The following is a 21,804-nucleotide window of genomic DNA, read 5'->3' on the forward strand; positions in this document are numbered from 1 at the left end:
CAATATCCAAATCATTAGCAAATCCAACAACTTTTCATCATCCCGAGGGCTATCACCATAAGCCAAGCCATTATGACCATTTATCTATATTATTGCAATAGTCTCCTCAGTTCAGTTCAGTTCAGTTGCAAAGTTCAGTTCAGTTCAGTCGCACAGACGTGTCCAACTCTTTGCGACCCCATGAATAGCAGCATGCCAGGCCTCCCTGTCCATCAGCGACTCCCAGAGTTCACTCAGACTCACGTCCACCGAGTCAGTGATGCCATCCAGCCATCTCATCCTCTGTTGTCCCCTTCTCCTCCTGCCCCCAATCCCTGCCAGCATCAGAGTCTTTTCCAATGAGTCAACTCTTTGCATGAGGTGGCCAAAGTACTGGAGTTTCAGCTTTAGCATCATTCCTTCCACAGAAATCCCAGGGCTGATCTCCTTCAGAATGGACTGGTTGGATCTCCTTGTCCAACTCTTTGTGACCCCATGAATTGCAGCACCCCAGGCCTCCCTGTCCATCACCATCTCCTGGAGTCTCCTCACTACTCCTCAAACTATTTGCTTCTACTGTTTCTCCCTACTGTTTTACCTCCAGACAGTAGCCAGTAATCCTTTTAAAAGATAAAGCAGATTATATGATGCCCATACCCTCAATCTTCCAATGCCTTTCTGATATGCCTAGAATAAGGTTTAAAATTACTATTATACCTCCTACATCCACACAAGATCTAGCCTCTGATCAACCTCTCCGACTTAATTTCCTACATATCTCTCAGCTTATTCACTGCATTCCTACAGCATTTCCTTTGATGATTTTTTTTTTACACCCCAAAGCCTTTCCCATCTAAAGTCTACTATACTCTGCTTGGAATACTTGTATCCCAGATACTTGCCTGGCCCACTCTCTCACTTCATAGACATGAAAGAAGTCTCATGTCTATGAGAAATGAACTTCCCAGAGTACAATATTTACAGTTCTAGAGCAGCCTCTAATGGCATTATCCTCTACTATAACTTAATCTTTATTTTTATAATTTACTTGACATTATAATATAAACTTATAGATTATAGTTATTTATTTACCTAATTACTTTCTTAATTATTGTTATCTCCTCCACCAGAATTCTAAGCTCCCAGTGGTCAGAGACTTTATGTGTTTGCTTATCACTATCATCCCAGCACCTAAAACATTGCCTAGCACATAGCAGATACTAAATACACATTAATGGTCTAAATGAGCATTTTTTTTTTCAATTTGAAGTTTTATAATATATGAAAATAAGAGGTAAGATATGCCATATAGTTTCATTACCCATCTTATATATTAAAATAAGTAAATGTATATTAATAAATGGTTAACAAAACTTGCTAATTAGCATAAAGACAGTTACACCTTGATTGCCACAGCTTTCATGGCTCATATCTACCCTCAATACTACATCTGCATTGACTGTTTCGGCGGTGTTATCTACTTATGGCTCAGTCAGAGCATGTTATCTACTTTTCATGTTTAGCTCCAAGATCATAGTTTCAGGTTCAACTTATCTACCAATTGAAAGGGTGAACTCCCTAATTTTCAAGTTCCCCTCAAATTACATAATTTTACATTTAAGAGATTTAACCAAAATATTTTAGAAAAAGATAAAAATTTAATGGTAATTCTCAATTATCTAATATCCCATAGGTTTATTTCATTAGCTTCCCTACACATAATTTTAATATACAATTAAAGTCACTTGAGAGCCTAGATATTCCCTTTCCAATGGAGCTACAACTTTCCAGGTTTGGCATTCTTATTGAATATCCCTGACAACACTTAGAATCAGTTGGCCAACTCACAATGAGAAGAATGAGAGGCCAATCAGAAGATTCTAAAAGTCATAGCACTGATATCTAATATGTAATTCACTGTTCATCCCAAGTAAGTTCTTTTTGTTTGTATTTTCATTTCCTAAACTATAAAATAAGGTGGAATGCACAGATCACTTACTAGAAAGCCTCTTAACAAATATGGTCATATTCATAGATTAGATTTTCTGGAAGCAGGCACTGAGAGGGAATTTGCCAAGCAGAATATATTAGAAGAGAAGCAAGGTTGGGCAGGAGAAACAGCATGGCCATGGAAGTTCAATAATACTTTGGTCACAAGCTCAGGAGAGCTCTGGGGCATATACTTCAGAGTTGGCCTGTCTTGGGAAGAAATGGATGGATGCTAATATCTGCTCAGTCAGTCTTTAGATAGGGATGGAGTTGGGGTGGGGAGGAGGAAGAGCATGTCTTGGAGAAAACCCATAGAAACTTTGGCAAACCATGAAAGAGCTGATAGATGGAGACTGTCAGCTGGCATTTGGGGCAATAAGTCCCTTCTTGTAGAGGGATCTGACACATTTCCATTTTTTCCAGTTATACAACCATCTAGCAAATCCTCTTATACCTTTTACATTAACAGCAAAGATTAAGATCTATCCTACATGGGCACTTTACCAAAGACGATCAACAGGTATAAGTATCAATGTACATTCAAGTTTCAATCTGTAATAGACCAGTGCATTTAGCGCAGGGCTACCCCACATCCAAGGTCAGGGGCAGAAGCCAGGAGGACCCCATGCCCGAGAGGAGGCGGCCAAGAGGAGTTACCCCACCTCCGAGGACAGGGGCAGTGGCCGAGAGTGCCAGGGCAGGAACGGCCGAGAGGAGCTACTCTACGTCCGAGGTTGGGGCAGCGGCCTAGAGGAGCTAGCCACGTCTGAGGCCAAGGGCAGCGGCCAGGAGGAGCAACCCCACCTCGAAGGAGCAGTGGCTGCACGGGCACAGGAGGGCCTAGAGAAGCTATTCCACGTTCAACGTCAGAAGGGGCACCAGTGAGGAGATACCCCTCATCCAAGATAAGGAGCAACGGTTCCGCTTTGCTGGAGCAGCCATGAAGAGATACCCCATGTCCAAGGTAAGAGAAACCCAAGTAAGACGGTAGGTGTTGCAAGAGGGCATCAGAGGGCAGACACACTGAAACCATAATCACAGAAAACTAGTCAATCTAATCACACTAGGACCACAGCCTTGTCTAACTCAATGAAACTAAGCCATGCCTGTGGGGCCACCCAAGATGGGCGGGTCATGGTGGAGAGGTCTGACAGAATGTGGTCCACTGGAGAAGGGAATGCCAAACCACTTCAGTATTCTTGCCTTGAGAACCCCATGAACAGTATTAAAAGGCAAAATGATAGGATACTGAGAGAGGAACTCCCCAGGTCAGTAGGTCCCCAATATGCTACTGGAGATCAGTGGAGAAATAACTCCAGAAAGAATGAAGGGATGGAGCCAAAGCAAAAACAATACCCAGTTGTGGATGTGACTAGTGATAGAAGCAAGGTCCGATACTGTAAACAGCAATATTGCATAGGAACCTAGAATGTCAAGTCCATGAATCAAGGCAAATTGGAAGTGGTCAAACAAGAGATGGCAAGAGTGAATGTCGATGTTCTAGGAATCAGCGAACTAAAATGGACTGGAATGGGTGAATTTAACTCAGATGACCGTTATATCTACTACTGCGGACAGGAATCCCTCAGAGGAAATGGAGTAGCCATCACGGTCAACAAGAGTTCAAAATGCAGTACTTGGATGCAATCTCAAAAACAACAGAATGATCTCTGTTCATTTCCAAGGCAAACCACTCAATATCACAGTAATCCAAGTCTATGCCCCAACCAGTAACGCTGAAGAAGCTGAACGGTGCTATGAAGACCTACAAGACCTTTTAGAACTAACACCCAAAAAAGATGTCTTTTTCATTATAGGGGACTGAAATGCAAAAGTAGGAAGTCAAGAAACACCTGGAGTAACAGGCAAATTTGGCCTTGGAATACAGAATGAAGCAGGGCAAAGACTAATAGAGTTTTGCGAAGAAAATGCAAACACCCTCTTCCAACAACACAAGAGAAGACTCCACACATGGACATCACCAGATGGTCAACACCGAAATCAGATTGAGTATATTCTTTGCAGCCAAAGATGGAGAAGCTCTATACAGTCAGCAAAAACAAGACCAGGAGCTGACTGTGGCTCAGATGAACTCCGTATTGCCAAGTTCAGACTGAAATTGAAGAAAGTAGGGAAAACCACTAGACTATTCAGGTATGACCTAAATCAAATCCCTTATGATTATACAATGGAAGTGAGAAATAGATTTAAGAGGCTAGATCTGATAGATAGAGTGCCTGATGAATTATGGACTGATGTTCATGACATTGTACAGGAGACAGGGATCAAGACCACCCCCATGGAAAAGAAATGCAAAAAAGCAAAATGGCTGTCTGAGGAGGCCTTACAAATAGCTGTGAAACGAAGAGAAGTGAAAAGCAAAGGAGAAAAGGAAAGATATAAGCATCTGAATGCAGAGTTCCAAAGAATAGCAAGAAGAGATAAGAAAGCCTTCCTCAGCGATCAATGCAAAGAAATAGAGGAAAACAACAGAATGGGAAAGACTAGAGATCTCTTCAAGAAAATTAGAGATACCAAGGGAACATTTCATGCAAAGATGGGCTCGATAAAGGACAGAAATGGTATGGACCTAACAGAAGAAGATATTAAGAAGAGATGGCAAGAATACACAGAAGAACTGTACAAAAAAGATCTTCACGACCCAGATAATCACAATGGTGTGATCACTGACCTAGAGCCAGACATCCTGGAATGTGAAGTTAAGTGGGCCTTAGAAAGCATCACTATGAACAAAGCTAGTGGAGGTGATGGAATTCCAGTTGAGCTATTTCAAATCCTAAAAGATGATGCTGTGAAAGTGCTGCATTCAATTTGCCAGCAAATTTGGAAAACTCAGCAGTGGCCACAGGCCTGGAAAAGGTCAGTTTTTATTCCAATCCCAAAGAATGCTCAAACTACCACACAATTGCACTCATATCACATGCTAGTAAATTAATGCTCAAAATTCTCCAAGCCAGGCTTCAGTATTACGTGAACCGTGAACTTTCAGTTGTTCAAGCTGGTTTTAGAAAAGGCAGAGGAACCAGAGACCAAATTGCCAACATCTACTGGATCATCAAAAAAGCAAGAGAGTTCCAGAAAAACATCTATTTCTGCTTTATTGACTATGCCAAAGCCTTTGACTGTGTGGATCACAATAAACAGTGGAAAATTCTGAAAGAGATGGGAATACCAGACCTCTTGACCTGCCTCTTGAGAAATCTGTATGCAGATCAGGAAGCAAAAGTTAGAACTGGACATGGAACAACAGACTGGTTCCAAATAGGAAAAGGAGTACGTCAAGGCTGTATATTGTCACCCTGCTTATTTAACTTATATGCAGAGTACATCATGAGAAATGCTGGGCTAGAAGAAGCATAAGCTGAATCAAGACTGCCGGGAGAAATATCAATAACCTCAGATATGCAGATGACACCACCCTTATGGCAGAAAGTGAAGGGGAACTAAAAAGCCTCTTGATGAAAGTGAAAGACGAGAGTGAAAAAGTTGGCTTAAAACTCAACATTCAGAAAACGAAGATCATGGCATCTGGGTCCCATCACTCCATGGGAAATAGATGGGGAAACAGTGGAAACAGTGTCAGACTTTATTTTGGGGGGCTCCAAAATCATCGCGGATGGTGACTGCAGCCAGGAAATTAAAAGACGCTTATTCCTTGGAAGGAAAGTTATGATCAACCTAGATAGCATATTCAAAAGCAGAGACATTACTTTGCCAACAAAAGTCCATCTAGTCAAGGCTATGGTTTTTCCAGTGGTCATGTATGGATGTGAGAGTTGGACTGTGAAGAAGGCTGAGCGCCGAAGAATTGATGCTTTGGAACTGTGGTGTTGGAGAAGACTCTTGAGAGTCCCTTGGACTGCAAGGAGATCCAACCAGTCCATTCTGAAGGAGATCAACCCTGGGATTTCTGTGGAAGGAATGATGCTAAAGCTGAAACTCCAGTACTTTGGCTACCTCATGCGAAGAGTTGACTCATTGGAAAAGACTCTGATGCTGGGAGGGATTGGGGGCAGGAGGAGAAGGGGACAACAGAGGATGAGATGGCTGGATGGCATCACTGACTCAATGGACATGAGTCTGAGTGAACTCCAGGAGTTGATGATGGACAGGGAGGCCTGGCGTGCTGCGATTCATGGGGTCGCAAAGAGTCAGACATGACTGGGTGACTGAACTGAACTGATACCATATCTTGGGCTTCCATGGAGGCTCAGACAGTAAAGAATCTGCCTACAGAGCAGGAGACTGGGGTTCGATCCCTGAGTTGGAAAGATCACCTGGGGAAGGAAATGGCAACCCACTCCAGTATTCTTGCTTGGAGAAATCCATGGACAGAGGAGCCTGGTGGGCTACAGTCCATGGGGTCACAAAGAGATGGACATGACTGATCAACTAAGCATGCACATACACATCTCTCCAAGTGGCCATGGGCTTGAGGGGATAAGAAGGAGAGTTTGAAGTGTGCCAAAGGTTGTCTGTAGGTTAATATCTGTAACAGATAAGAACAGTTATCAATTTTATGAATTATGCTTTGGCTGGACTTCTCCTTCTAGACTTATCAAGAACACTGCATTTACTTATGGGCCTATGTCATTGTGTTTGAATTTTACAAATCTTACCTCTCACATCATTGAAAAAAGTTCTTCAACACTTTCATAGATGTAACTATTAAAAAGCACAGGTTTAACTGAATATAATTCTTGAATTTTCTAAGTGTTATTTGCTGTAAACATCATTTGTCCTGGGTTAATCATAGAATATACCATGATTTTTTTTCCTCCCTCTCTCCCCTCCCCACTTATTTTAAAATCTTGCTGGCTCTTTTCCCCTTGTTTTTTAAAATAATCAATTGGCTTAGCCTACTTTTTTTTTTTTTCTGCTGTGTCACCTTTTAATACAGGTTTTCATCACCTCTGCAAAAGGGATTTTTTTTCTCCCTAGTGAAAAAGATGTATTGGTAAGAGGTCCCACAGCCTATAAACTGTTTCCTTTTAATTCGGGCCCTAGCCGTTTGGCCTGGCTCACGTTCAGGTAGTATTATAACTTGTCTGAACCCCTTCTAAAGGGCCTCCTGCTCGTGTATTTATGCCTGAGCTCTTGGGTGAGCTTTGAAATAGCTTCTCTAAAGACTGATGGGATCTGTATGTTCACCTCCAGTCCACATTGTAATAAAGTATGCCCCTTGCTTTAAACTCCAGAGGTTCTGACCTCACCAGGTGAGGCTTTCCCTGGAAATGGCCCCCTGAGGCTATTCCCAACTGCACAGTTTATATGTCGGATACCAATAACAGTGTTCTCTCTTAAGGGTTTTTTTTTCCCCCCTTAACATTGTTAGCCACTTTCAAGTTCAACCTTAAAGTTCTGCATAGGAAGTATTAGGAGGAGATTTCTAAAACTACTAATGCTAAATCTGTTAAAGCTTTTTCTTAGCATTCAAAATGGTCAGGGTCTTTGTGCAAACTGCAAATTTTGCAATAGTGTGTTCACTTTAAGTAGGGTGGTATCATATGGGAAAGAACAAAGAAATCTTTTGTCATTAATGTCATCGCCAAGAACAGGAACTGATGTTATTCGAGCTTTGATCTTTGTTTTCTTTCCCTTCCCCCACTGCTTAATTCAATTATGTATCCCTCCTTTACATAATACAAGTACCACTCCTCCTCAGCTCCTCAATTATAGACTATTCAGCAATCCTAGCTGTCCTGAGATTGAGCCAGTGTATTTTGGCATTTTTTTATTCTAACCTCTAACAGGTACTGCATGTTCCAGACAATTTTCTTTTTAAGGCCCCCAAATATGAGGCTACATAGATAATAGCTCATTCAGTAATCAGTAGATTATGAAGTGGTTAAAATGTAGATGAAAATTAATAGATAGTTTGAGACAAGAGGCTACTTAGATTCCTTTGATGAGAAGATGCATCAGCTTACATCTAACCTAACTGTCTGCTACTCCCTTGTACCCAAATAACTAGGCAATTGCAACTTTTGTGAAAACATTTCAAACCATATTTATATTGTATGACTGGTCAATGCAGTTTTTAAATAACTGTGGTCAAGGATTGACAATGTAAAAAGGAAAATTAAAACTTCTTTCATCTTTATACCTCACCTTTTTACTATCACTTGGATTAGCATCAATTACTATGTTCTTTTTTTGGGAGGGGGCAGGGGGAGAGTAGGGAAAGGTGGAGATTGATAATTGTTTAAAAGAGATAGCTGGCACACCTTGATAGATTTGTAAACATGTATCTGTGCTCAGCGTAGTACAGAGCAAACTAAACTCAAGAAGATTTATGTCCTCTAGAAGCTTATGATCTCTGTATGGAAAAAATAGAACAAATGAAAAAGCATTAAGCAATCATTTCTATAAGTAGTTAGATGTAAAACAAAATGAAACTGATAGTTGTGAAAAAAAGGATTAATGGGAAAGGACACCTGAGGAATTAATTGCAATCTCTCTTTAAGGTTTTGTAGCAAAGGGATTTTAATTGTGATGATAAGGTATGAGTTTATTGAACCAAAGCTGGGAAGGTCTCCCAGACATGAAGTCTTGTCTAAGAAGAAGAGCAGAAGAATGAGCTGCTAGAGAAACTTCTTCCTTTTAACACAGGGAGCCAACTCCATCTTATCACCCCTGATAGTGACATCGGGTTTTTCTTTCTTGGTTCAAAACATTTCCATAAATTGCAATTACTTCCCACAGTGTCGAATACATTTTCCTTGACAAAGGTGATTACTAGGTATTAAAGTCTAATCCCATAAGAAATTTGTGAATTGTTAAGCCTATTTCTTAACTAGTCAAGAGAAAATCCTTCCTTCTCATATGTTTTCATGCTAATGTTGCACGTTATCACCTGCATGTCAGGAGAAATATTTTCAGGCAAAGATGGTCCTTCTTGAAAAGAATAAGGACACTTACTTTGCTCTAAAGAGATCATTATAGACTTTGATCTTTTCAGTTCTCATCAAAGGACTTTTACACAGAAAAGTTGTCCATATGTTAAATCGCATGGATGAAAATATTAGTGTAAAACCAAAATGTATTTGAAAAAGTAATCAGATTACAAAAGGTCATTTATACAGAAAAAGTGCACTTTACAATAATAATAAAATTGTAAAAATATCACAAATCTTTATATGCTAAATGAATAGCACTAAAGAACACTATATAAAAAATAGAAACATAACCTCTGTGAATAGAAACATAATATTGTTCTCTGTCTTTGATGCCTCCCACAGATCAAGAAAAAAAATACAAATCATTTGAAAAAAGTAATTAATATGATTAAATTAATAATATATTTAAATATAAAATCTACAAAATCTAAAATCTACAAAATCTACAATCATGAAACATGTAGAAAACTGTTATCTATAATTTCACAAATAATTCAAAACATTTTGCAAAGCAGAAATTATGCAGGGCACATTCTCTGACTGCTATAAAAGAAGAAATAATAATAAAACACTAAAGAAACAAAACAAACAAAAATTTTAACTATGAGAAATTTACAATAGTTTTGCTAAATAATTTTGTTTGGACCAAGAAGAAATAAAAATTAATAGTTAGAAAATACTGAAATTAGTACACTACAGTTTAACGCTTATGAAATGCAGCCAAGGTGATGCTCAGAAACAAAATCACAGCCTTGGAATATTTTTATAATTACATGAGAAAAAAAAATAACCAAGCATTCAATTCAAGAAATTGGTGAAACATTCTTAAGCGAAATAGAAGAAAAATAATAGTAAAGATAAAAGCAGAAATTATTAAAGAGAAAGATAATAGAAATATTAAATAAATATAAAAATATAAAAAAACAGAAAAACTTTTGCAAATAAAACCAAGAGGGAAATGATCATGATGATAATTATAACAATAAACAGCTATGATATACTGTATGCTTCTCTGTAACAGATGCTATCCTTAAAGTTTTGTATGTTAATTCAGTTATTCCTTAAAGCAAAATTGAATGTTGTTAAGGTGATCAGATGCAACAGAAAAATGATAACGTTTTTAGCTTCTTGAATATTAGAAATAGTCAATTTATTGGAACAGTGTCCTATTTGCATCTCAGTATGTCTAAGAGCAGAAAAGAATGACTAGATTCCTGGAATTTAAAGCCTTTTCAACATACTGCTATCAATATGAAATTTTGGTAATATTTCTATCATTCATAAGCAAAAGTATTATTGTATTCCAACTAGGCATTAGGGTCTGTCCAGAGCAGAGAAAATAGCACTGGAAAAGACCTACAAGTTTCCATTCTTATAAATTTTATCCTTTATTGGGGTGAGTGGAGCAAGTCTTGATTTTAAAAAAATACACAAGGAAACATCTGAGAGTAAAAAGTGATATGAGGAATAAAACGAACCAATAGGCTACAGACTCATGGGCTAACTTTCCTCAGCAGGTGATATTTAAGTTGAGATTTGAATGATGTAGGCAAGATACATAAAGATCAGATTGAAAAGAACTTCAGAAACAATCTCATATTTTAACTTAAAACTTAATTTAACCTTTACATTGGATTTTATAATATGCGCATGCTTTCTGTTGCTGCTGCTGCTGCTAAGTCGCTTCAGTCGTGTCCGACTCTGTGCCACCCCACAGACGGCAGCCCACCAGGCTCCCCCGTCCCTGGGACTCTCCAGGCAAGAACACCGGAGTGGGGTGCCATTTCCTTCTACAATGCAGGAAAGTGAAAAGTGAAAGTGAAGTCACTCAGTCGTGCCCGACACTTAGCAACCCCACGGACTGCAGTCCACCAGGCTCCTCCGTCCATGGGATTTTCCAGGCAAGAGTACTGGAGTGGGGTGCCATTGCCTTCTCCGACGTGCATGCTTATTTTAATGTAAATGTAATGTGGGATTCTCCCCTCTCCAATATTAATGTCATATTTATTAAAATATCCATTTGAACTTAGCCTTCTGAATTTAGCTGCTTTGACTTCATTTTGACACTTCTTATGAAATATTAAATATTGTCTTCCTCCTTAAACTATCTCCTCATCTTTTTTTTTCCTTCCTCTTATCTCTGGCTCTCACTGCCATCTGAATTCATTCATGAAATGAAGGATGGGGTGAATCATTTGAGATATTACTTGTTAATAAAAATTGTGACATCAGAAATGGCCTCAATCAACCATGTCCACATAAATTAAGGTAAAATCAAATTGATGGTTTCAAAATACTCTATTTTACCCCTTACCAGACTGTCATTCATCTCTAATAGTGACCATTTGAAAAAATATTTAAGACTATAACAAATAATTCAATTCTAATTCTAGTAAAAACATGGCAAAAATTTAGATCCGAGATCCCACCTCTCTTGAAGACTATACTAGAAAGAAAACAACAACTGCAAAATTCATGAATCCCATTCCAGGGAAATTAGAAAATAAGTTTCAGATTGTGTATATGCTAACTAGACAGCTGAGACTGACAAAGCCTTTCAGTTGTCCTTACAGAAAGAGGCAATAGGAGTGATAGTGAAAAATTAAAAACAAGAGTGCGAGAAAGTTAGTGGTGGCAGATCTCAGAAAGTGCCAGATAAAAACATCTTCTATATACTGACTATATCTATTGATGATAGTGGCCATGAACACACTGAAGAAGCACAGAAATGACTCCAGAAACATTGAGGGAATGGGTTAGGTTCTGAGAGGGGGAGAAGACATGGACCACAAAAAGCGTACTTATTAAGAAAGCTTTTATCCATAGACGATGATATTTGTAAAACTAGAGGATGTCATCCCTCTACAATCTCACAGGGAGCTTAAGATAAAAAGGGACTAATGTCAAAGAGATTTGTACACTCCATGTGTCTAATGGAGTAGACTATTAATTGATAAATAAGAAATCAAAAAGTTTAATTATATTAAGCTGAATCAAAATGGACAGAAACCGGACAAAATAAAAAGATATTTGAGCTTCAAAACTCAAAATTTCTACAGATATAAAGCATGCTGGGAAAACTATGTAGATTCAAATATTGGCAATTACTAATGGAAAAGGAAAAATGATTCAGAGGGAAAAACCAGGACCTCAGACAGAATAGCCAAGGCTCTCGAAGAATCATTATCAGGGAGTTGAATTAGACCATGAACACTGCTGAATTTCAGAATTTCTGTGAGCCATTGACTTTTACGTGCCTCCTGTTCTTCGTTTTCAGTCAGAGTATCTACTGATTCTATCTTGAGCGTCAATGTCTGTGGGGGTGTGGGTGAGGGTGGGATTAAAGAGCACATAGAACTATTTATTTACTTTAAAAATTGTTATCACTTTTTTTTGATTTTTTAAATTATGAAAATATGATAACACATTTACAGGAAACTTGGAAAATACACAACAAAGTTACATATAGTTCCACTATATATGACAATTTTTTTAAGTAGATAAATTAAGATTTTAATTGGAGTTTCAATATCAAACTCTCAAAAATTAATGGAATGAATATACAGAGAAGTAGAAAGACATAGTAGACCTGAAAAGCACCATGAAGCAATTCAACACAATTAAGATTTATACAATTTTCACACAACAGTAGGATACAAATTCTCACATCGTCCTAATTTAGATGATGAAATCCTGGAGTGCACATTGATACAGTAAGAAGGTAAGATTTTTGCAAATCTAGGGAGGAGATTAAAGTCTTTCAGATATGGTAGAAAGAAAATAATTTGTAACCAGAGGATGAATGGTGTAGATTAAAGATAACTACAAATAATCATCTACTTTTCTCATTGAGAGTTTGACTCTAATTCCCTTCCCCTTAAATTAGAGCTGAATCTAGTGACTTGTTTTCTCAATAGAAGACAGTTGAAGAATCATTCAACTACTTCTGAAGTTGACACTAGGTTATAAGAAGCCCTCTAGCTTCTACCCAGGCTTCTTGTAATACTATTTGTGCCATGAGCTACCATATAAGTTTGACTACCATGATAGAGATAACACTCGGAAAGGCCCTACAAGTACGTGGGAAGGGAGAGGGTCCCGAATGAGCCCAGACTTCTGGCTATCTCTTTCAAGTCATCAATGTGTAAGTTACACCATTTTAAAACCTTCAGACCAGCCAAGCTATCAGCGGAACACCAGCAAGTAATTTCACTTGATGAAATATGGAGTAGAAGAATTTCAGCTGAGCCTTGTCTGAATTTTTATCCACAAAATTACAATATACAATAAAATGTTGTTTTATGCTAGGATGGTTTGTTAGGCAACAATAAATAGGAGAACTTTCCTAGTAGAAAAATGTTACACTGTCTGGGAAAATACAGGAATAAGGGTCTTATAATGAGGTCTACTAAAGCTGAAACTCCAGTACTTTGGCCACCTCATGTGAAGAGTTGACTCATTGGAAAAGACTCTGATGCTGGGAGGGATTGGAGGCAGGAGGAAAAGGGGACGACAGAGGATGAGATGGCTGGATGGCATCACTGACTCAATGGACGTGAGTCTGAGTGAACTCCAGGAGTTGGTGATGGACAGGGAAGCCTGGCATGCTGCGATTCATGGGGTCGCAAAGAGTCGGACACGACTGAGCGACTGAACTGAACTGAGCTGAATGAGGTCTCATTATAAAACTAGCCACTGGAAAACAAATACAAACCTTATGAAAGATCAAAGCCTCAGTGAGGAAAAAGCAAAGAAAACACAGCATTGTGAAAGACTTAAAATGCACACAGACATACACACTATGGGATTTTGCAAAGGGCGTATGTTTCTAGGAAGCAATTTGTCAATACACATCACAAATCTTAAAATTTACTATATATTTTAAACTGTTTACACAGAAAAAAATAATCTTGCAAAATAAATCATGAGAAATGTTTCTAAAATTATATGTAAAGGTGATTCATTTATAATAGTAGAAATTTGGAGTCATCATTACTACTCCAAGTGGGATATGACTTAATAACTTGTGGTTTAGCATGTAACAAATTAATATGAAATCACTGAAAAGCATGTTCTTAAGAATATTTAATAGCATAAAAGCCCCTCTAGATGAAATGCTAAGTGCAAAAGAGCAGAAAACAAAACTGTAGTATATGATGATATTTTATAGGAAAACAAAAAATTTAATATATAGTTTTGTGAAAAATTGAAAGACAAAAACAAATTCCATACTGTTCACCTATGAGGTTGTAGGAAGAACATTTTATTATTATCTTCGGGATACCCTCTTGTATTTCCATTCATTATGTTAAAATTATAAAAAATATTTAAATTATTAAATAATTACATCCTCAAACTAAGGATTTGCCATCTTCCACAGAGGAAGCTATCTATGCTCTCTTCTAGAGTTATGAGGTGAAGTCTAAGTTATGAGGAGAGGTGATGGTTGAACCAGCACAACTAAAATTTACAATTTATACCTTGTGGAGACATGTTTGGATCAAAATTCTTAAGCATAATTTATTCCCTGGGTTTTCTGGAATATCTATTGTTCCTGAGGTGCCCATGGATCTCTGGTTAAAGGGGGATTTCTCTAGCTACGTAACCAGTCTACATGCATTTTTGTTTTCTCAAAAATAAATGCCAAACCTTGCTTCTAGGGGCCACCATCTAGCCAGTTAACATTTACTGCTAGACACTGAACTTTGAACATATATTACTCAATTATACACAACATAGAAATATCATACCTCTGACAAGCTGTGCAGTGTGTCTATATTTAATTCATGGTCCCTAATAAAACTGGATAGTTTGAATGTACTTACCCATATCTTAAACATTACAGAAAACAGAGAAAGTTTCCTAAGACACAGCTCTCTCTTGGTTCTCTATTATTGTTGATCTAGGTCTTTCTTGTACATTAGGTAAATTTGAAAGTTGCATTAATTATTAGGTTACTCATCATTTTTTCACTCCATTGTCTCTTGGTATCACGAAAGAGTTAAACCTCCTCCAAAATCACCATCTACGAGCCATGTGCACAGCAGGAGCATCTGCTCATTATTAGATTATGTGACACTAGTCAGGGTAGAACTCCAAGGAGACTAATAGCAGTGGAAGCACAGTTGTGGAGAAGCAACCCACAACTTGAATTGCCAGGACACAAAATTACCCTTTGGTCTTGGCACAGAGATGCCTCAATTTTTTTTTTCTTTTTTTCTATGCTGAGCTTTTCACTTCAAACAAAAAACATTCAAACTCATTAATTTATGTTACTTTCAATCAAAGATTTGAAAATATGAAAAGATTAATTTTTAAATGTCTAAATATTCTGTCTTCTGCCTAGTTTTCTCATACCCTATTTTCCCACCCAGAAAGGAAGAAGAAAGTGCCTGGTATTTAACTGGGCCTGAAATCAGAGGAGCTGAGTACCACAAGAAAGGCTGCTCTTTTGATATTTTTGGCAAATGCCAGGGGTGGATGTTCTAGAAATCTGGCCAAATTTTCAACCCAATTTTGCAGACTAACTAACTTGTGAGATTCTAAGCATTTAAAAAGAAACAGATAATCAACTCAGCAACAGATTTTATTATTATAACTAGAAGCTAGACACTAAAGGTCTTTGGGTTCAACAGAGGTGACATTTTTACAACTCACATAGCCCTATTGCCTAACTCCATAGACTAGTCCGAGGAGAACTTGCAGGCGGGGCAGATTCCCCACATTAGGGGACAGACTCACCGCAGAGCCAGAACAGGATTTTCTAGTGGCTTGATGAGTCTAGTAACCGATGCACTGGTCAAAACTAGACGCCACATCGGATGTTTGACAATCCTGCTCTACAACAGCTTTGTAAATGCAACTGTGAACAGAACTTCTAAATATAACTTTTCTTTTTATTAAAGAAGTATATTCTTGTTGCATACCACTCCAAGAAACAAAGTAAGAGGGAAGTATACAGGAATGTGTAGAGAAATATTTTACAGGACTTTTCTACAGCAGAAACTCACTGATTAAAAATAATCCCTAAATATTTTACAAATTATGAATTTAGCCTGAACTGAGGAAAAAAATAAGGTCATTGTCTCATACATAACAAGTGAACCATCATGTTGGAATGTGAACAGCTGCCCACTTTCAGTTGAGCTGAGGCTTACTTTTCAGTGTATATGTGTTAGTTGCTCAGTTGAGTCCGATTCTTTGTGATCCCATAGACTAGCCTGACAGGCTCCTCTGTCCATGGAATTCTCCAGGCCAGAATACTGGAGTGGGTAGCCACGCCCTTCTCCAGGAAATCTCCCCACCCAGGGAGCCCACATTGCAGGCAGATTCTTTACTATCTGAGCCACTAGGGAAGTACTCAAACCTTCTCCCTATCAACTATGTTGGGCCACGCCTCACTAGAGAAATTATTCAACACTATTTTTTCAACTGGTACCATGTGCTGCTATGAAGATTTCTTTCAAAATGTGACGTTTTGAAAGGGAAGCTATTATGCTATTAATTGTTTAACACATAATTTGGTTTTCAGATTAGTTAGCTGAACACTGAGGGATCACAGATGAGTTTTTAATTAAAGAAAATAAAGACTCAGATGTTTTTCTGACCAAGGTGGATATTAACTATAATAAATGGAGGCACTGCCAAGAAAGTCAAACTTTAGTTTGCCCCTGCATTCATATATTGATTTAAGACTGTAAGTCTTTGTGGTGTGCACAGAAAAAAGAAAATAACAGTAGATCCAAAATGGGGACTCAGATAATGAGTGGCCACAATTGCAGCGGACCTAGAGAGTCCAAGATGAGGTAAAAGTGAAACAGTGAGTGAACTAGGAGCCAGGAATTGTCAAATGTTAGCTCATACTTGTCGTCTTGTATTGTCAATTATTTACCAAAGTGCTTCCAACCCAGAAAGATGAAGGTAAAGGAAGAAATATGGAGATACAAACCTCATGTTACATGTCATGTCCCTCAGCCTTTATTGCATTTTGTTCATTAAAATAATAGTTTAAAAGACCTTGGAGTTACTGTTACTATTATTGTTCAAAATACCAGTTATTGTTTAGCATAACTATCTTTCCTCCTTAAAACTATAGTATTTCCTTGCTTTCTTTGACACCAGTCTTCCTCAGCTTTCCTTTAACATCTCTCAATACTCCTCAATTGTTTATTTATTACACCTCTACATGTAGTACCCAAGATCCATCTCTCTTCTCTAGGGGACTTCATCTGGTTTCATAACTTTATTTAATACCTTTACGCTAACAACGCACAAACATATCTGCATTTCCAATCTTTCTCTTCAGCTCCAGATGTATAATTGCCTGCAAGCTATCTCCATTTGGAGAACTAAGCCACCAGTACCCTAACTCCTTAAAGAAACCACTCCAGACCATCCTCCAGACTGGTACCCCTATAGCCTTCTCTTCAGCCCATGTCAGCTCCATTCTTTTTTTCTTCTAATTGTTCAGGTCTTAAAACTGGGAGAAAATTCCCAATATCCTTGCCTCTCTCACATATCTCACAACATCTAATATGTCATAAATCCTATGGGTTTAAAACGTCCACTTCTCACTACCCTCATTGCCACTACACTCTCAAAAAAATAGTCTTTTTTTTTTAAGTTTTGCAATTGACCCCTAAATGGTTTTCCAGTTTTTACCCTTTCTTTTAGTCCCCATTTGGCAGGCATATATTTTTAAAATTCAATGTAGATCATAGCATTTCCTGACCTAAATTTTCTGGTGATGTCTAATCTCATTTGGAGTAAAAGCCAAAGTTCTTATGATATCCTATAAAACTCGACATTATCTGGCTCAACATCCAACTCTCCAAGTCCATTTCCTTTCAACCTTCAACTTGATTTCTCCCTGCCCATCATCTACACTAGTCTCCCAGGAACATGTGTAACTTGGGGCCTTGCCACTCACATGTTCTACTCTGTCATGGACACTTCTCTAAATATCTGCCTGGTTCACTCTCTTCCTTTAGGTCTCTGCTCTTTTATCATAACATCAGAGGCTTCCTTGACTACTCGATATAAAAATAGAATCACTCTCCTTTTTCTAATTCAAACAGAATTACTAGATTTGCAGTGGAGACTGGGGATGGGTGGCATTCAGCTATATTTTAATCTCAAATGTACAGTAAATAGTTCAATTTTTAGTATATTGACCTAAATATAACAGAGGGCTATATAACAGAGGGATAATATACTTATCCTAAAAATTATTCCCAAATATTGCACAGGACATACTTAGATTAAAAACAATTTGTTGTTTATCTGAAATTCTCTTTTTTACTGTCTTGTATTTTATCTGACTAATCTAAACCCACCTTAATACCCTCTTTCTCCTTCTATTTTAGTTTTCTCCATAGTATATATTGCCATGTGATTTATCACATAAGTTTTGTTTCTTATCTGTCTCCTGAACTAGACTGAGAGGAGGAACTTTGCTTTATTCACTAACCTATCTTAACACCAAGAACAATGCCCAGCATGCAAAGATTTATCAAATTAATGAACAAATGAATGTTGATAGGCTACTGCACAGACCTTGGGGATGTGGTCTACTTTCCCATGGCTTTTCTCCCTTCCCCTCACCATGCCACTACCTTCTCCCTTCTCCTTCCTCTCCCCTTCCCATCCCTGGCTAGAAAAAGGCCAGGATCTGAAGCCCTGATTTGCCAGTTATGGGGATCCAGGAAAATTCTCCTAAGCCTCCCCATTGTGAAGGCTCCTTTGCCAAACCTCAGCCAACCAGTTTCATTTTCTCATGCTTGCCTGGTGTTTTTTACATAGCAACACAGGAGGCGGAGTAGTTTGGGGATTCTTAGTGGGCGATGTTTTCAGAAGGAAAATCCCTGTTGGATAGCGAATGTCATTCTGAATTCTTTAGATGTCAGGGTAGAGCTCACAGAAAGTCACTGTTTATGTCTGAAACAAATCTTTATGATGTGATTGAAAATGCTCTCAGTTACTCTAACTTACTTTTATTAAAAAGTTTAATGTGTTTTTATTTCTTTCAGGCAGTAGATAAAAAGGTGTCACACAAATATTGATTTAAAATCCTAGCAAGTTTGCCGTCTTTTCCAAATCTTTGTGTGTGTGTGTGTGTGCTCTTTGAGAACAAATACACGCTTTCATAGATTTGTGTGTGTGTGTTAGGATTACTTTGTGTCAGGGAATAAATCACTATTTCTTATATTTTTAGGAAAAGATATATTATTTTCTAGTTTTATATCAACAAAGTAAATTCAGCAATGCAATGTATTATCTAATTTATTAAAATTACTGTTATTATTACACATTATATGAAAGTATGCCTGAACTCAACTATAGCCCGTAAGAAATTATGCCCAGCAGAAATTATAACACAAGATATTTTATAGCTTTAACTTTTAACTAGAAATAAGATTAAAATGATAATATACCTGATTTCACAGACTAAGTCCATTTTATGGGTTAAAAAACCTAAGATTTTGTAGAATAGATAAAAATCTAAAATCAACAAAAATGCTATAATTTTTTAAATTATAAATTCCAAGTTTCTCAAATCCCAAACAATTAGCACTTCAAAGTTAATGATTACAATTTAAAGAGATAACAATAACTTCTATGATAAATAATCTGTCAATGTTAATGTCCTAGACGAAATACTAAAGTAAAACTTCAGTATTTTTTTCATGACTCTATAGTGAGCCATATTATATATGGTTATGTTTTGTCTGAAAATCCTTGTCCTTTATAATATCTTGCTTTCATGCTTCATTGAAAACTATTCCCAAACTCACTGTCTCCTTGAACCCCATAACTAACCTGATCCTCATCCCAATTATGGAACCCTCATTTCAACTTACAGGCAAGAAAGAACCGTCCCTCTATTTTCAGTCTATCATGTATACACTTCCAAAATCTCCAGGCACGCTTCTCACCTTGAACTTATTAGAGCATATTATAATAAAAAAAGAAAAGTGAAAAATTACTATTGTGTGCCAAGGACTTTTCTATGCAATTTACAAATAGTAACTCATTTAATCCTAACACACATTTCTGAGTAGAGCCTTATTTCTATTTCTCAGAAAAGATGACTGAGACCTACAGACAGAGTAACCTAGGATCCAGCCAGAGACTACAGTTTTAGAAACCTGGCTTTCACCCACTAAAGTGCCTTCCCTTGACCTGTATGACTGTATATCCAACACCTGACTGTGAAAGCTTTAAGTTCAGGGGCTCTTTATTAATAAACCTTGTGTCTCCAATGCCAGACATAGCTCCTGAATCATAGTAGAAATTACATGCTTGCTTGCATGCTAAGTCATTTCAGTTGTGTCCGACTCTGTGAGACCCTATGGACTATAGCCCTCCAGGCTCCTCTGTCCATGGGATCCTCCAGGCAAGAATACTGGAGTGGGTTGCCATGCCCTCCTCCAGGAGAAATTACATAGTTACTGCTAAATTAAATGAAAGAAAGGAAAGAAGGAAGAAAAGAAGAAATGGTATGAGAGAGGAAGGGAAGGCAAATTAGAAATACATCTCTTTTTTTTAAGCAATTCATTTGGTATTTTAATCTGTCAGCATCCTCTGACAGGATGTGACATTTATTTATTCTGCCATTTATTCTACCAAAGACAAAGAAACAAACAAACAGATAACAAAACAAATCTTCACACAACCAAAGCAACCAAAGGGATGAACTAAGTCCTTATTTAAACATAAATTTCTTCCAGGACATCGAACATAAGACATACTAGAGTTTGAAGCACTAGTCATTCAATCAATCATCCACATGTAAATGTTTATTTAATATGTATTGAGTTAGCCAATTCCCATGGGGCACGTCCTCTTTTCTTTTTTTTTCAGGGAAAAATATCATCTCCTAATATACATATTTATTAGTTATATTAATTGTTAATTACTGGTCAAACTCTTCTGGAATGTAAGTTCCACAAGGTGTACCTCTCTGTTTTATTCCCTGATGTATCCTGGGCATCTACAACTGTGCCTGACACAGATTACATAGACAGTAAATATTTCTTTAAACAATGAATCAGTGTGAAAAGGCATAAAAACTGAACAGAGTATGATACACTTAGTAATGGAAAGGAACTGACAGAACTTGGGACCAAAGGGAAATATATTAGTGGAGAAAATGGAGTCAAGAGCCATCAAGAACTGTGAATGAGATTGCCAACAACCAAACAGGGAAGTAGGAAAAGAGAAAGAGGGTTTGGGGGAAAGAGTTGGAGTTAAATTTTGAGTAGGTTTGAGTCACATGTGGAACATCCATGTGAATTCCAGTAGGCTACTGAAAATGACTTCCTACTTAAGAATCCCTAGTATGCAAAAGCTTATGGACCAAAGCCTTCAACACCTAATTATGAAAGTCAACATTGTGATAGAGTTCATAGTTGATTCCTTGCTACTTAACCTTCTATTTTGAAATTATAAATAGGTTGGTATATATTTTGAAACCCAGAATAAATACAACATATTCTTTAGAACTCAGTGTGTCTATATATTAATATGTATGCATCCATTTGACTAGCCAATAGTAAGTTATTTGGAATATAATGTGAAATGCTCCTAATTTTACTGATAGGAAGATTGAAGGGAGTGAGCTAATGGCAATTATTTTGTTTTATAAATTAGGATTATGTTCACTAACTGAGACATGGAAAAGATTGGAGTTACAAGAGAGAAAAGACTGATGAATCAAAAGAGAACTATGGAATTAAGAGTATAAATGAAAATTTAAATTTTAATGAGGAAGAAGGACAATAGAAAGAGATCCAAGGAATAGAAAACATAACTGGAGCACAACTGTATGATGATTGATGTCCTCAGGAAAAAATATAAGGCAAGTATGTCGGTCGTGGTTGACCAGAGAAACAGAAGCAATAGGAACAACACACTC

General features: G+C 37.5%; 2 long non-coding RNA genes across 3 annotated transcripts in view; one reads left to right on the plus strand and one right to left on the minus strand.

The window, feature by feature from the left end:
- LOC133260307 (uncharacterized) overlaps positions 1-21,804 on the minus strand; it is a 293,050-nt gene that overhangs the window by 241,572 nt on the left and 29,674 nt on the right. The window lies entirely within an intron of this gene.
- On the plus strand, positions 1,948-21,718 carry LOC133260305 (uncharacterized). The gene is made up of 2 exons (XR_009740736.1): positions 1,948-2,932; positions 21,540-21,718. It is a non-coding gene; the product is annotated as an uncharacterized LOC133260305 (long non-coding RNA).

The sequence above is a fragment of the Bos javanicus genome, chromosome 2 (assembly GCF_032452875.1).
Source record: "Bos javanicus breed banteng chromosome 2, ARS-OSU_banteng_1.0, whole genome shotgun sequence".
NCBI lineage: Eukaryota > Metazoa > Chordata > Mammalia > Artiodactyla > Bovidae > Bos > Bos javanicus.